At 40.4% G+C, this 15502-nt stretch overlaps 1 protein-coding gene across 10 annotated transcripts in view; it reads right to left on the bottom strand.

Annotated features, from left to right (window-relative positions):
• ANKS1B (ankyrin repeat and sterile alpha motif domain containing 1B) overlaps positions 1-15502 on the bottom strand; it is a 747009-nt gene that overhangs the window by 540196 nt on the left and 191311 nt on the right. The window lies entirely within an intron of this gene.

Below are 15502 nucleotides of genomic sequence, written 5' to 3'. Positions count from 1 at the left end.
AGGTATCTGCAGCAAATTCCACTTCCATGGCAAAATCTATGGAAGTGTAGCACATCTTAACTTTGTGCCAAAATTTTCAGATATTACTGCTCCTAAGGAATGAAACAGTTGTATAAGCAGACAGCTTTGTTATTAGTCTTAATGATAAAAGCTATGTAAAGCTCTCTTATAATAGCACGTCAGCTAAGGCAGAGGTCAGCAATATGCGGTGCGTGAGATTATTTTGAGTGGCACTCACACTGCCTGGGTCACGGCCACCAGTTCTGGGGGCTCTGCTGCCAGCCTGGGTTCCTACCGCCGGCCCCCTGCCACCCAGGGTCCTGGCCACTGGCCCCCACTCAGCCCACTGCCAGCCCCAGGTCCTGGCCACCGGTCCCGGGTGCTCTGCTGCCATCCTGGGGTCCTGGCCACCCGCCTGGGGCTCTGCAGCCACCCCCAGCTGTGGCCCACTGGCCCCAAGCTGGGGCAGTGAGGGGTGCAGACAGCGGCAAGAAGTGGCACAGCTCAACACCCCCACCATAAAAATTGTTCCGGCGCCACTGGGATATTTTTAAGTCTTGATTTGCTGCTTACATCACTTATCATGTCACGTGGAACAGCACATTCCGTTTGACGTGCGTGCCGTCTGTCGCAATTTTTTTCCCCACTATAAGTTGAGGGGTACATTTGACAAAATGTCAGCTCCTAAGAAAGCAAAGTTAGATGTCCGTTCATTTCACTTCACAGCAACATTTGGTGGCTAAGTCGTGGCAAGGTTTTGGTGCACTTTGTGAACTGTTTTGATGCAATCAAGGCCTTTTTATCGGAAAAAGGACAAAACTACCCCGAACTGGATGACAAATGGCTATGTAAGCTCATATTTCTAACTGACATCACCACTCATCTAAACGAGCTCAACCTCCGTCTCCAGGGTGCAGGGCAAATGGTTCTGGATCTTTATGAAACCTGGAAGGCATTTGTTGTAAAACTAGCAGTTTTTTATCAGGATATTCAAACTTTGACTTTCTGCTACTTCCAACACAAAAAAGAGCTATTGACACATTGCACTGTCAGTGTCGATGAGATTGGAATGTACATGCAAGAACTGGAATCAGAATTTTCTGACAGATTTCAAGATTTCCAGCGATTTGGCCCAATGCTTTCTTTTCTAATTAAACTGGAAAAGTTCACCGAAAGCGACTTGGATTTGTCTGTATTTCAGTGGATGGGTGTTGAAGATTTCAAAATGTAGCTCACTCAGTTAAAAAGCTCAGAACTGTGGGCATCAAAGTTTGGAGATCTGCGGAGTGCACTTAAAGCTATCGAGAGAGATTATGGGGCCTCTATTCTGACCTGCTGGACGTCCCTGCCAGTGAAATTTAACTGTTTGAAGAAAATTGCATTTGCAATGCTTTCAGCATTTGGATCCACAAACCTGTATGAACAGGTATTTTCACACATGAAAATCTGTCCTCTGCCCCTCTCAGGGCTGGTTAACAACTGATCACTCAGAAGCCTGTGTGCAGCTTAAAGTATCCAAATATGTGCCAGACATTGGCAAACTCAGCAAGGAAAAGCAAGGGCAAGGATCACACTAAACTGATAAGATCTGCATTTTAATTTAATTTTAAATGAAGTGTCTTAAACATTTTAAAAACCTTATTTACTTTACTTACAACAATAGTTTAGTTATATATTAGAGAGACCCCTTCTAAAAATGTTAAAATGTATTCCTGGCACACAAAACCTTAAATTAGAGTGAATAAATGAAGATTTGGCACGCCACTTCTGAAATGTTGCTGACCCCTGATCTAAGGGCTTGTCTATACAGTGATATTTAGTGTCCAGCAAGCTTGGGTGTGAATCTGCAGCGTATCAGCCTGCCATTCACTAAGTGACCATTTTTCAGAGTAGCAGCCGTGTTAGTCTGTATTCGCAAAAAGAAAAGGAGTACTTGTGGCACCTTAGAGACTAACAAATTTATTTGAGCATAAGCTTTCGTGAGCTACAGCTCACTTCATCGGATGCATCTAAGTCTCTAAGGTGCCACAAGTACTCCTTTTCTTTTTACTAAGTGACCATGTGGCCCCTGCTGCTGCATGCTAGTAGTTTTGTAGTGCACTTGATCTGCTGCTTTTTCAAACTACAGAACTTTTACTGCACAGCAGCGGTGGCCATGCTTCCACTTAATGCATGGCAAGTTAGAGCACTGTAGATTTATACCCCAGCTTGCTGCTCACCAAATCACCGTATAGATGTGTCTTAGAAAAATGAAAAAAACTGATATTTACTTATGTATAGTTCTTAATAAAAATATTTAGATAAACTTAGCAGCTGTATCTGTTTATGGTGAACTCAGAAGTAGCTTATGATTGATATATACACTTATATTTAAATTCAGCTTTTTAACAGCAGCTACTATAGACATCTTCATCATCTGGACCCATGGAAAAGAAGCCTTTGAGGAATTCCACCATGATTTCAACAATTTCCATCCCACCCACCAACCTCAGCCTGGTCCAGTCCACACAAGAGATCCACTTCCTGGACACTACAGTGCTAATAAACAATGGTCACATAAACACCACCCTATACCGGAAACCTACTGACCGCTATTCCTACCTGCATGCCTCCAGCTTTCACCCTGACCACACCACACGATCCATCGTCTACAGCCAAGCTCTGCGATACAACCGCATTTGCTCCAACCCCTCAGACAGAGACAAACACCTACAAGATCTCTGTCAAGCTTTCTTACAACTACAATACCCACCTGCAGAAGTAAAGAAACAGATTGATAGAGCCAGAAGAGTTCCCAGAAGTTACCTACTACAGGACAGGCCTAACAAAGAAAATAACAGAACGCCACTAGCCGTCACCTTCAGCCCCCAACTAAAACCCCTCCAACGCATTATTAAGGATCTACAACCTATCCTAAAGGATGACCCAACACTCTCACAAATCTTGGGAGACAGGCCAGTCCTTGCCTACAGACAGCCCCCCGACCCGAAGCAAATACTCACCAACAACCACATACCACACAACAGAACCACTAGCCCAGGAACTTATCCTTGCAACAAAGCCCGTTGCCAATTGTGCCCACATATCTATTCAGGGGACACCATCACAGGGCCTAATAACATCAGCCACACTATCAGAGGCTCGTTCACCTGCACATCCACCAATGTGATATATGCCATCATGTGCCAGCAATGCCCCTCTCCCATGTACATTGGTCAAACTGGACAGTCTCTACATAAAAGAATAAATGGACACAAATCAGATGTCAAGAATTGTAACATTCATAAACCAGTCGGAGAACACTTTAATCTCTCTGGTCACGCAATCACAGACATGAAGGTCGCTATCTTAAAACAAAAAAACTTCAAATCCAGACTCCAGCGAGAAACTGCTGAATTGGAATTCATTTGCAAATTGGATACTATTAATTTAGGCTTAAAGAGAGACTGGGAGTGGCTAAGTCATTATGCAAGGTAGCCTATTTCCTCTTGTTTTTTCCTACCCCCCCCCCCCCGATGTTCTGGTTTAACTTGGATTTAAACTTGGAGAGTAGTCAGTTTGGATGAGCTATTACCAGCAGGAGAGTGAGTTTGTGTGTGTATGGGGGTGGGGGGGATGTGAGAAAACCTGGATTTGTGCTGGAAATGGCCCACCTTGATTATCATGCACATTGTAGGGAGAATGGTCACTTTGGATGAGCTATTACCAGCAGGATAGTGAGTTTGTGTGTGTGGTTCTTGGGAGGGGGGTGAGGGGGTGAGAGAACCTGGATTTGTGCAGGAAATGGCCCAACTTGATTATCATGCACATTGTGTAGAGTTGTTACTTTGGATGGGCTATCACCAGCAGGAGAGTGAATTTGTGTGGGGTGGTGGAGGATGAGAAAACCTGGATTTGTGCTGGAAATGGCCCAACCTGATGATCACTTTAGATAAGCTATTACCAGCAGGACAGTGGGGTGGGAGGAGGTATTGTTTCATATTCTCTGTGTGTATATAAAGTCTGCTGCAGTTTCCACGGTATGCATCCGATGAAGTGAGCTGTAGCTCACGAAAGCTCATGCTCAAATAAATTGGTTAGTCTCTAAGGTGCCACAAGTACTCCTTTTCTTTTTGCGAATACAGACTAACACGGCTGTTACTCTGAAACCACTGGAGAAGCAAAACTCTTTTTTCAAATAATATTTTAATTTGATTTCCATCAAAGGGCTGGTGGGTACCATGCACTCTGCTAGGGTAATCCTCACGTGCTGGAGACCCTGGTATGATTATTTGATTCCTATCTATGAGAAAAAAAGCATTGCCAGAATAGATCAACTTTAAGAAAAAATTTTCCAGGGGGATGTATCTCAGGACCCTGTGGCCAAATGGCCCCAAATTTGGATCACTGACTCTATGCTGAACCCCAGTGAGGTACACCAAATTTCAAGACAATCGAAGTAACTGTACAGATTTTAGAGCACTTAGAATGGTCAAGCTTTAAAAGGAAAGCTGGTCTTAACTTGAAATATAGCAGAACAAATGTATGTATTAGCACGAGAGAGAGTTTAGATTGTATGCACAACTACTCTATAGCTGAAGAGGTTGGGAAGGAAGAATTCCAACCCACAGCCTGTCTATGTATGATCAGTTCCTGGCTCAGTTATTCAAGCTGGATGTTGGATTCTACATTTAGGCCCAAGTCATTATCATTACTGGCCTTGTAAGTTGTTTAATAACAGGTAGAAACACTATGCATTATCGAACTAGAAAATAACAATAAAATAACTGTCAAACTAAGATGTTACAATGAAGTAAATTTAAGGGCCAAATGCTTCCCTCAGATTCATGCATGCTATTTCCACTGACTTCAATGGTGCAGTGTGCGCATACCTGAGGGAATAATTCAATCCTAAGGCAATAGAAATCAATTAAAAATCAGTTACACTAAAAGTGACCTTATTTTCCAGGAAGGGGACTAGTCCTTTGGAGTTCAGTGGAAACTCATCCAGAAGCAGAAGCTTAAAGGTTGGCAGGCCCAAAGCATTTATTTGCACAGTATATTGGTTTTCAAAATCTATGAAACCATGTTTCTTCCCACTCCCGTCCCTGAACCCACTTCCTCAAACAAATGTTTCAATGGTCTTTCTGAAAAAGCAATATAAGCAGCCTTGCAATCATAAGCACTAGCAATCCAGAATGTAGCAAGTAGGGAAATACATTCTGTAAATAGACAGATTTCAACCTCAAGATTTCAGGAGATTATAATAAAAAGCAAATATATACATATATATAAAATTAAAATTTAAAATACCTTGAGAGTGTCCTGAGATTAGGATAACAAAATATAAAATTCTGAATTTGTCAACAAGATGAATATATGAATAATATCTCAATATTTTTGTTATAAAGTTTGGTTTTTGCTAAAAAGGAGAATGACTATGAAAAAATCCAGAAAATGGAGTAAGAGGTTTACCTATTTCAATCAATCATCCTTCATATTCTTAAAAGCTTTTAAAACATTACTTAGGAAAACACAAAAAGGAATAAGAATTCCAATCAGAATTGCTGGTTTCCGAAGGCACTGAGCCAAAATCTCATCTGGTCTAGATTAGTGTAGCTCCACAATGCTGACATTGTCCTTGCTTTGCTGCATAGATAAGAAAAGAACAAATGACTACATGACAAATTTCTACTTAGAAACCATATGTTCTGAGTTGTGTGGTTACAGAGATCTTGCTTTAACTTATGCTGCTGGTGCAAGGTCCCTTACACCAGTGGAAGACTGATCCCAGCAGAGCTCAGTTCCATCACACTCCCTCACATCTTCTCCTCTCCCTTATGTCAGGGGGTGGAGGAGCTGCTAGTGTAGGGGGTGACTATACTGCTTCTGCCAGCTCTATGCAAGCAAAGGTTCTCCCTACAGAGGAAGAATTCTTTGCTGTAAATCTGTGGCTTGTTTACGAACACTTTGCACTGATGATTAAGGAAAGAATTGTCAAGCACTGTCTCCTGGCACTCAGGCCTAGCTGTTGGCACAGAAGTCAAAACCAGACGTAGGGTTGTGACTGGGCCAAGGGTGGCACGAGAATCAAGATCCAGGGACAAGCCAGGTCAGAACTGAGATTAGAGTCCATAGACAACCAGTGCCATAGCTGAAGTCCAGGTGCAAGCCAGAAGTTGAAGCCAGGTGGTCAGAGTCTGACAGTCCGGGGAGGGTCAGAAAATAGAGACAAGGCTGGAGTGGGTCAGTAACAGGGCTGGAGTGTGGTCAGAATATGGCAAGGACAAGACTGGAACAGAGCTCAGTCTAGGTAGGGGCAGGAATAGGAACAGGAGCAAAAGCAAGGCAGGGAGTCTCAAGAGTCTGATACAGTCCGAGGCACCAGGAGGGTTCTTGGCCGGACAGTGCTGTTACACAGACTGATTTGCAACTCTGTCAGGATTGGGAAAATACCTGAGCATGGGGGTCATCTGACCCTGGGTGGACTCAGGGAGAGGTTGCTGCCACATGCCTGAGGGCTGAGTCACTGTAGGCTCTAGTGGAAGGGCATGTTAGTGCAGCTGGGTTGTTGCTGCATGCCTGAATAAAGCTTCACTGCAGCTCTGTTGGAAGGGCAGCTGAGTGAGAAAACTTGTCTCTTCACAAAAAAGTTTAGAAGAAAAGAGTTTGTGTTGTACACTTCAATATAAAGACAACAGTCCTGATTTTCAGAGGTGCTAGGAACCCATAACATCAGGTGAAGTCAATGGGAACACCACGGGTAGTCAATACCTCTGAAAAATAGGCCATAGTCTCAAAGTTAACCCATTACCTGTGGGGACCAAGCCAGCAGACCAGTTATCTCATTTGGAAATACTCCTATAGATCAAATATAAATGTTAATCTAGGTATGAAAGGGGACTTCGGGGTTCTATATTTCCCTATATTTGGGAACAGTTCAGCCAATAGATATTGCCACATTTTGGACATACTTATGCACATGTTCTGGATTCAAGATTCCATGTTTCAGCGGGCTACTTTGTTCTCAATTGTACAAAACATATTAACAGGCATCATTCATGGTTATTTGGTTAGGGTTTCCTCTCAGTGTCCTCTCCTTCACTCACTGATCAAGTGGAGTGAGATTTCTCCAGATAATGAAAAATAAAAGTTCTTTACTCATTTCCCACTTTTGAGTCAATTTTAACAAAGAACTCTGTGTGCAGTATCTTTCTCTTTAAGCCCGGCTCTTGGGACAGGCAGAATTTTCATTAGTGCCATACTTTGTTTGAAGGCTAGATAGAGCCAGTATTAGATTCAATCACTAAAATGTTAAGAGTTATTTCAGAAAGTACTCTAAGAGATTCTAACAGCGCTTCACCTGAATAAAGGCTGGTATTAACATACCAAAAAGCTTGCTTCAGGGTAAACAAATGCCAATGAACCCTCCAGCACTAGAGGTTTAGAGTGCTGCGGGGACTGAGAGCTCTGGGTTGTAGGCTGAATTCATCCTCTGGCCAACTTTTAATTTGGGTTTTATTTTATTTAAAATTATCTCAGGGTCGAGGAGGGGGTAAAGGAAGGTTTCTGTTATGCAGATACACTGCTGGGGATAAGGGTCTCCCCTCCTACACTGAACTGGAGTGGGTATGGAGCTGCTGTGTCCTCACTGACTACAAGAGCTACTTTCATGAAAGTTCAGTTATTATTGTCAGATATTTTTAAAACCTACGCATAGTACAACAGAAATTATTATTATTAATTTGTATTACCGTAGCACCCACGACACCTTGTCATGGACCACAACCCCACTAGGCACTGTGCTAAAACAGAACAAAAGGATGGTTCTTGTCCCAGGAACTTGCAACCTAAGTATAAGATAAAAAACAGATTGGGGAGTACAAGAATACAATGAGATAATACTGGTCAGCATGACAGGTAATGGTCCCTGCACACTAAGAGCCCGACTACTGTCAAGGTTTTTTTTGTAGCTATCACAAGGAGAATTCGGAGGAAGGATTTGAAGGTGGATAATTAGGTGGCTTTGCAGATGTTTACATAAGCACCACATAAGCATGTGGAGCAGTATGAAAGAAAGCACAAAGGTGTTTGTCTGAAATTTAGCAAGTGGGTAGCGAAGGCTGTCATCGTAGGCTGAGTGGAGGCAATCAATCGACAGATTGATAGCAAATGAGAGCTGATAGGTAGGGCGGGGACTGAATATAAAGGACCTTGAAAATAAATAAAAGTAGCTTATATTTGACAGGATAGAGAAGAGGGAACCAGTTGAGGGATTCGAAGAGAGGGATGACATGGTCAAACTGCACTAGGAAACTGCGCTTTGCAGCAGAATTCTGTATGGATGTGATATTAGCTATTACATACTCAGAACTCTGGCCAGCCAACCTCTTTTTCTGAACTAAAATACAAATACAGTAAAGAAACCAAACAAGTCTCAAACTTGAAAATCAATCCTTCTTTTCCCTTAATACTGCTAGCTCATTAGGTCAGAGACAAACACTGTCTTCATCTCACTCAGGATTTACCTTTTTAATTAGAATTATTCTGCCAACTGCCTATCTAAAGTAGAAATCAACTTCCATTTGCCTTTCCCCTTTAATCTATAAATACAGTGTTTAGAGAATAGTTAAGATTTATTCCCAGCTAGAACAGAAATGCAAAATGTACTAACTGATGGTGTTCAATAATTGACAGACCATTCTTCCTATTTGGCTTCTCAGGAAAAAAAAGGTGCATTTTTTAAAGGATGAAGCCAAATACTTTATTTCTATATTTGTATGTGTCTCCATAATGAGATCTGAATTTCTGACATGTCAAATGTGCTGACATGACTAGTAAGAACACTTCTTATTGCAGTGTTACATGAGAAATATAGGAGTTGGATTGAACCCATCACAAGCTGAGGAACCAAATCAAGTTGTTAGTTTAAATCTAAAAAAATGTAAATGATTTATGTCTTGGATAACTTGAAAACAGTTTCTTTCTCTCTTCATTAGCTATTGCAATACTTTAAAGTGCTTAAGTTAACAGTTCTACATTCTCAGTGAGGAGTCCTCAATTCTGGAATTTGTTTTTCCAGAGCCCATATCTGCAGACCAAGTCACACTCCAAAGTTCATCTATTTTCGGAGGCTCACTATAAATGTGTGAATTATGATAGTCTTAGTTTGGGCCATGTTAATTGTGGATATGTATACAAAGGATACATCAAAGATACAAAATACAAACATTTAACTTGGAGCAAGGTTTGCAAATCTCTCTAGAGTTACAGCCCTATCTTTCCGGAAGTGGCCACACAAAGTTTTAATTGTCATTATGTGGTAAGCATCAGCAGACACCCATATCTGTAGCAATATACGTATGCCCATCCATCTTCCTAGTGGCTCTTTACCTGTGGTAGCTGATTACACACCAGAGATGTGGTTTCTTTTGTGTCTGACATGGGCTTTAGTTTGGCCAAATTTAGAATAGGGGTTTATTAAGGTAATAAGCCTCTTATGAACTTTGCGCACAGGCAGTGCTGATCCCTATTTAGAGCATGGAAGCATTTGGATAAGAATTACAGATGTCCCGATAGAGACGTGCAGTATTAATATCAACATAGACATTTCTACAGTGATACTGAGATATAGTATATTGTCATTTCGACCACAGATCTTATCCCTGTATCTTCTTGAATGTTATTACTCTTTGGCTTTTTCCCCTTTAGTCCGATAGGAAAAAAAATAGAAAAAACAAAAGCTCATTTTTATATAATACTTGTCTAGATATATTTTGAGACCTAATGGAGGACTTGGGCAAAAATAAAGAGACAGAGTTAAGTGTACACAATTAAAGAGCCTTTTTATCCTCTTAGTGAGTGACAGATGATTTTTATTAAAACTGAATTTGCTTAATAACAATTTAAGTGTAAAAGAAGCAAACTAGTGTAAACAATGTAAGTGTAAACAATTTAAGTGTAAAAGAAGCAAACTAGTTCAGGAAATTACTGTCCTCCAGTTTAAGTAAATCCTGAAATGAACCTCCTTTATTAAAAGGGAAAAGGGACCAGCCCATATCTGGAAAACAATCTTGAACCAATTTCATTGCTACTATAGTAGCCCTTACATTTGTCTTATGTTAAAAATAGGCAAGGAAAATTATTTTTAAATTATGAAATCACTCAAAATAATCTGGGCAAAGACAGATACATCCTGGAGGTAAATACATGGCTGCGCGGGTGGTGTCGACAGGAGGTCTTCAGCTTCCTTGACCATGGGACCCTGTTCTGAGAAGGCAGACTGCTGAGCAGAGATGGGGTCCACCATCAAGGAAGGGGAAGACTATCTTCGGATACAGACTGGCTAACCTTTAAAATAGGTTTAATGGGGGCAGGAGAGCCCAAAAGCCCACAGGTAAATCCAAAACATGGAGACTTGGGTGAGAGGTCAGAATCTGGGGGTCAATATGGGAAATCACAGCCCAGGTGAAGGAGACACAAGAGGGAATACAGAGGGGAAATCTAATAAACATCTTAGATGTCTGTATATTCATGCAAGAAGTATGGGAAATAAACAGGAAGAGCTAGAAATACTAACGAATAATCACAAATATGACAATTGGCATCACAGAAACTTGGTGGGATAATTCATATGACAGCAATTCTGGTATAGAAAGGTATAGATTGTTCAGAAAGGACAGGCAGGGGAAAAAAAGGGAGAAGGTGCCTTGTATATCAAATATGTATACACTTGCACGAGGCTGAGATAGAGAAATGGGAGGTAGACCAGTTGAAAGTCTCTGGGTAAAGATAAAAGGGGTAAAAACAGCGGTGATATCATGCTAGGGATCTACTATAGACCACCTAAATAGGAGAAAGAAGTGGTGGATGAGACTTTTTAAACAACAAAATCATCCAAAAACACAGGACTTAGTGGTGATGGAGGACTTCAACTACCAAGACATTTGTTGGGAAATACAGCAGGACACAGATTATCCAACAAGCTCTTGGAATGCAACATAGGCAACATTTTATTATCGAAGGTGTAGAAAGCAACTGGGGAGAGGTTATTCTGGATTTAATTCTGTCAAACAGGGAGGAACTAGTTGAGAATCTGAAGGTGGAAGGCTGCTTGGATGAAAGAAATCATGAAATGATGAGTTCCTGATTTTAGGGAATGGTGAAACAGGGAAAACATCAGAATAAAGACAATGGACTTCAAGAAGGCAGACTTTAGCAAACTTAGATAATTGGTTGGTAAGATCCCATGGGAAGCAAGTCTAAGTGGGAAAAAGGGTTCAGAAGAGTTGGCAGTTTTTTAAAGAGACATTATTAAGGGAACAAGAGCAAACTATACCAATGCAGAGGAAAGATGAGAAGTATAGTAAGAGGCAATGCTGGCTTAACCAGGAGATTGTCAATGATATGAAAACTCAAAAAAGAGTCATACAAGAAGTGGAAACTAGGTCAAATTACAAAGGATGAATATAAAAACAACCCCACAACACAAGCATGAAGGGACAAAATTAGAAAGAGCAAGCACAAAACAAGGTTGAACTAGTTAGGAATATAAAGGGTAACAAGAAAGCAGTTTACAAATACATGAGAAACAAGAGGAAGACCAGAAACAGGATAGGGCCATTACTACACGAGGAAGGAAAGAGAACAGAAAACGCAGCATGGCCAAAACGTTAAAATGTCTTTTTACTTATTTTTTGTTTTTTGGGGAGTTGTGGGGACAGTTGCGGGGATGGTGCTGGGGGTGGGGGCAGCGTGCGGAGCAACCTCACCCCGCCTTCTTCCCCCGTCCCCCCAGGGGAACAGAGATGTGCCAGCAGCCATCCACTTCCGAGAGTGGCATGGTGCCAGGACAGGCAGGCAGTCTGCCTGAGCACCGCTGCGCTGCCAGACTTTTAGCGGCCTAGAGATCGTGATCAACTGGAAGAGGCTCCAGGATCAAGCAGTTGAACATGATTGATGGGTTGGTGACCACTAGCCTAGACGATCCTTCTGTAAGGTGAGAGCACAACAGTCTGGAAAACCATACTCAGAAAGTAGTTATCAATGGTTCACAGTTAAGCTGAAAGGGCACATTGAGTGGAGTCCTGCAGGGATCTCTCCTGTGTCTGGTTCTGTTCAATAACTTCATAAATTATTTGGATCATGGCATAGAGAGTACACTTACAAAGTTTGCAGACAATACTAAGCTGGGAAGGGTTGCAAGTGCTTTGGGGGAACAGGATTAGAATTCGAAATGATCTTGACAAACTAGAGAAATGGGAGTTAAATAGGATGAAATTCACTAAGGACAAATGCAAAGTACTACACTTAGGAAAGAATAATCAATTTCACAAATACAAAATGGGAAATGACTGCCAAGGAAGGAGTATTGCAGCAAAGGATCTGGGGGGTCATAGTAGATCACAAACTAAGTATGGGTCAACAATGTAATACTGTTGCAAAAAAGCAAATATTCTAGGATGTATTAGCAGGAATGTTGTAAGCAAGATATGAGAAATAATACTTCCACTCTACTCAGTACTGATAAGACCTCAACTGGAGTATTATGTCCAGTTCTGGGAACCACACCTCATAAAAGATGTGGACAAATTGGAGAAAGTCCAGAGAAGAGCAACAAAAATGAGTAAAGGTCTAGAAAATATGAGCTATGAGGGAAGATTGAAAAAAATTGGGTTTGTTTAGTCTGGAGAAGAGAAGACTGAGGGGGGACATGATAAAAGGTTTTTACAAGGAGGAGGGAGAAAAATTGTTCTCCTTAACTTCTGAGGATAGGACAAGAAATGGGCTGAAATTGCAGCAAGGGCAGTTTAGGTTAGACATTAGGAAAACCTTCCTAACTGTAAGGGTATTTAATTACCTCAGGAGTGTGCAGAATCTCCAACACTGGAGGTTTTTTAAGAACAGGCTAGACAAACATCCATCGGGATGGTCTAAATAATACTTAGTTCTGCCTCAGTGCAGGGGTCTGGACTAAATGACCCATCGAGATCCCTTCCATTCCTATTTTTCTATGATTCACACATGTTCACCATGGGAAGATTAATGCATAATCAATCAATAAATGACATAACTCCAAAGCAGAAAAGTACCAACATTAAAAGTAATTTATGAAAAACTAGGAGTTGATAACCAGTAAGAACCTAAAATACTGCTATATCTTTTAGAGATCTGATAACACTGCACCTTGTTACATACCAAAGATGTTAAAGATGTCTAGAAATTATAAATGTCATGAAGTAGAAAGCAACTGTTGAAATGTTGAAGAAACAAGCAGCTCATAAAAAGCTGGAGCACTGACTAAATCTTGATTGTCACTATTCAAGTTCATTAATTGACTGATCCTGCTTCACTGAAATCGATAGAAGAAATTGGACAAGCCCACATTCAGTAGCACAACAAAAGTGCAAGACATAACAGAAGTAAGAAAGTTGCACCATGAGAAAGGAGACAGCAAGTACTCTGATGTACTGGGCAGACCTGATGAGCTGGACATTCCTGATATGCCATCCTGCTCTGTGGCAGTATGATTCACCTTGCACAGGACTCACCTACTGGCATGCCTGCATAGATGCTAGTGTTTAGTCTTCCAGTGGATAAGGAGGATTTAGCCCTACATTTCTTAGCCATTTTCCTTTATCCTTTTCCAGAATATCAAGAGTGTTAATGATTACTTGACAAATGTCAGGATTTAAGTGGATTTTTTGGGGAAGTTATACAAACTACAAAGGAGGAGTCTTGGGGTATACTATTATATCACTTCAGATGTAGTATTAAGTCCCCAAACTACTCTAGGAGGAAGGAACTGCAGTGCCTTTATACTAAGAGGGGAAGGAATTTCTGACCTGCAGGTAATTTCAAGATTTCAAAATATTGTTTAATCCCAAACTAGGAAGAAAAACTGAAATCTTGGAATTTTCATTAAACGTTTCATCTTTGTCATATTGACTATTATATTCTAATTTATAATACAACAAAAGTTCAAACAAATGTTTCAGTTTCATTGAATCAATATTTTTCAATGGAAAACTGTTCCATTTGAATATTTTCAAACAGCTCCAATATTAACAAATGTTACATATTCTGATGCTATTTTAAAACATTTCCTTATTCTGGGGGTTGGGGGGAGGGGCATCAACAGCAGCTGCCCTTTTATACAGTAGATTTCATGCTCTAAAAAATAAAACAAAAAAAAACCCCAAACAACTTGTTACTGAAAGCTTGATGCAGTTGAAAGACAGCCACCTATTTTAGCTTATCTAAAATGTTATATGTAAATACGCTCTCCAAGAAAGCTTAAGATATTAAGCTCAAGATGTACTCTTGCCTAAAATATCAGACACATACAGCCAAATTTTCATGTGTTACAAAATTGAGAGGAGAATTTGTCCCATGTGTATGCAGTAGCAGCTGTACAGTGGTCTAATGGTCTTACGTGACCATGAAGAAATTCATCTCCCTGACACCCACAGTTGCCTTGTGAAAAGCCTGTGAATTTCCCAAGAAGAATGAAATAATCTGCCAAAACCATGGGTAAACAAACCTCTGAAATTGCCTTTGTAAATTGAACATTTTGTACATAAAGCTTAACTAGATGGGTAATACAATATGATGCTTACCCTTTTAAATTCTGTAGTTAAAAGATTGCAGACAAAATTTTCAGAAGTACCTATGTGACTTAGGAGACATTCCCATTTTCAAAAGTGACTTAGGCACTTCAGAATCTAAGTCTCATTGGATCTCGAAATCACTTAGGCACTTTTGCTCTGTGTCTTTTTAAAGAGTGTTCAGGAAATTAGAATTTTGCTACTTCTACAGGATGTCCATTGTTCATAACATTTATTTTTCTGTACATTATTCCATTTTTAAAATGTTACTGTTTTCTAGAGGAAAGCACAGGGAAAAGATTTATTATTTTGTATAAATAGAAGTGTGTAGTAGATACTTTTGTGCCAGTAGATTACGTCTATAATCTAGATCAGTGGTTCTCAACCAGGGGTAACCATACTTCTGGGGCTATGCAGAGGTCTTCCAGGGGTACATCAACTCATCTAGATATTTGCCTAGTTTTACAATTGGCTACATAAAAAGCACTAGCAAATTTTCATACAATTTCAAATTTCATACAATCTGTTGTTTATAGTGCTGTATATATTACACACTGAAATGTAAGTACAATATTTCTATTCCAGTTGATTTTATAATTATATCGTAAAAATGAGAAAGTAAGCAAATTTTCAGTATTAGTGTGCAGTGATACTTTGTATTTTTATGTCCACTTTTGTAAGCAAGTAGTTTTTAAATGAGGTGAATCTTGGGGATACAAGACAAATCAGATTCCTTTAAGGAGTAGAGTAGTCACTGATCTAGATGATACTGTATTGCACTCCTATAGATTTAGAAACATGATAATAGAAACAGCTGCAAAGGGTCTGGCAGAGAAAGATTGTAAGAATACTCTATTGTAGAGGTTCTCAAACTGTGGTCTGCGGACCACTGCTCCATTCAGGTGGTCTGCAGATAG

This window comes from Lepidochelys kempii, chromosome 1, assembly GCF_965140285.1.
Source record: "Lepidochelys kempii isolate rLepKem1 chromosome 1, rLepKem1.hap1, whole genome shotgun sequence".
Lineage (NCBI taxonomy): Eukaryota > Metazoa > Chordata > Testudines > Cheloniidae > Lepidochelys > Lepidochelys kempii.
Note: the sequence above shows the minus strand (reverse complement) of the source record. Positions and strands in the feature narration are given on the sequence as shown.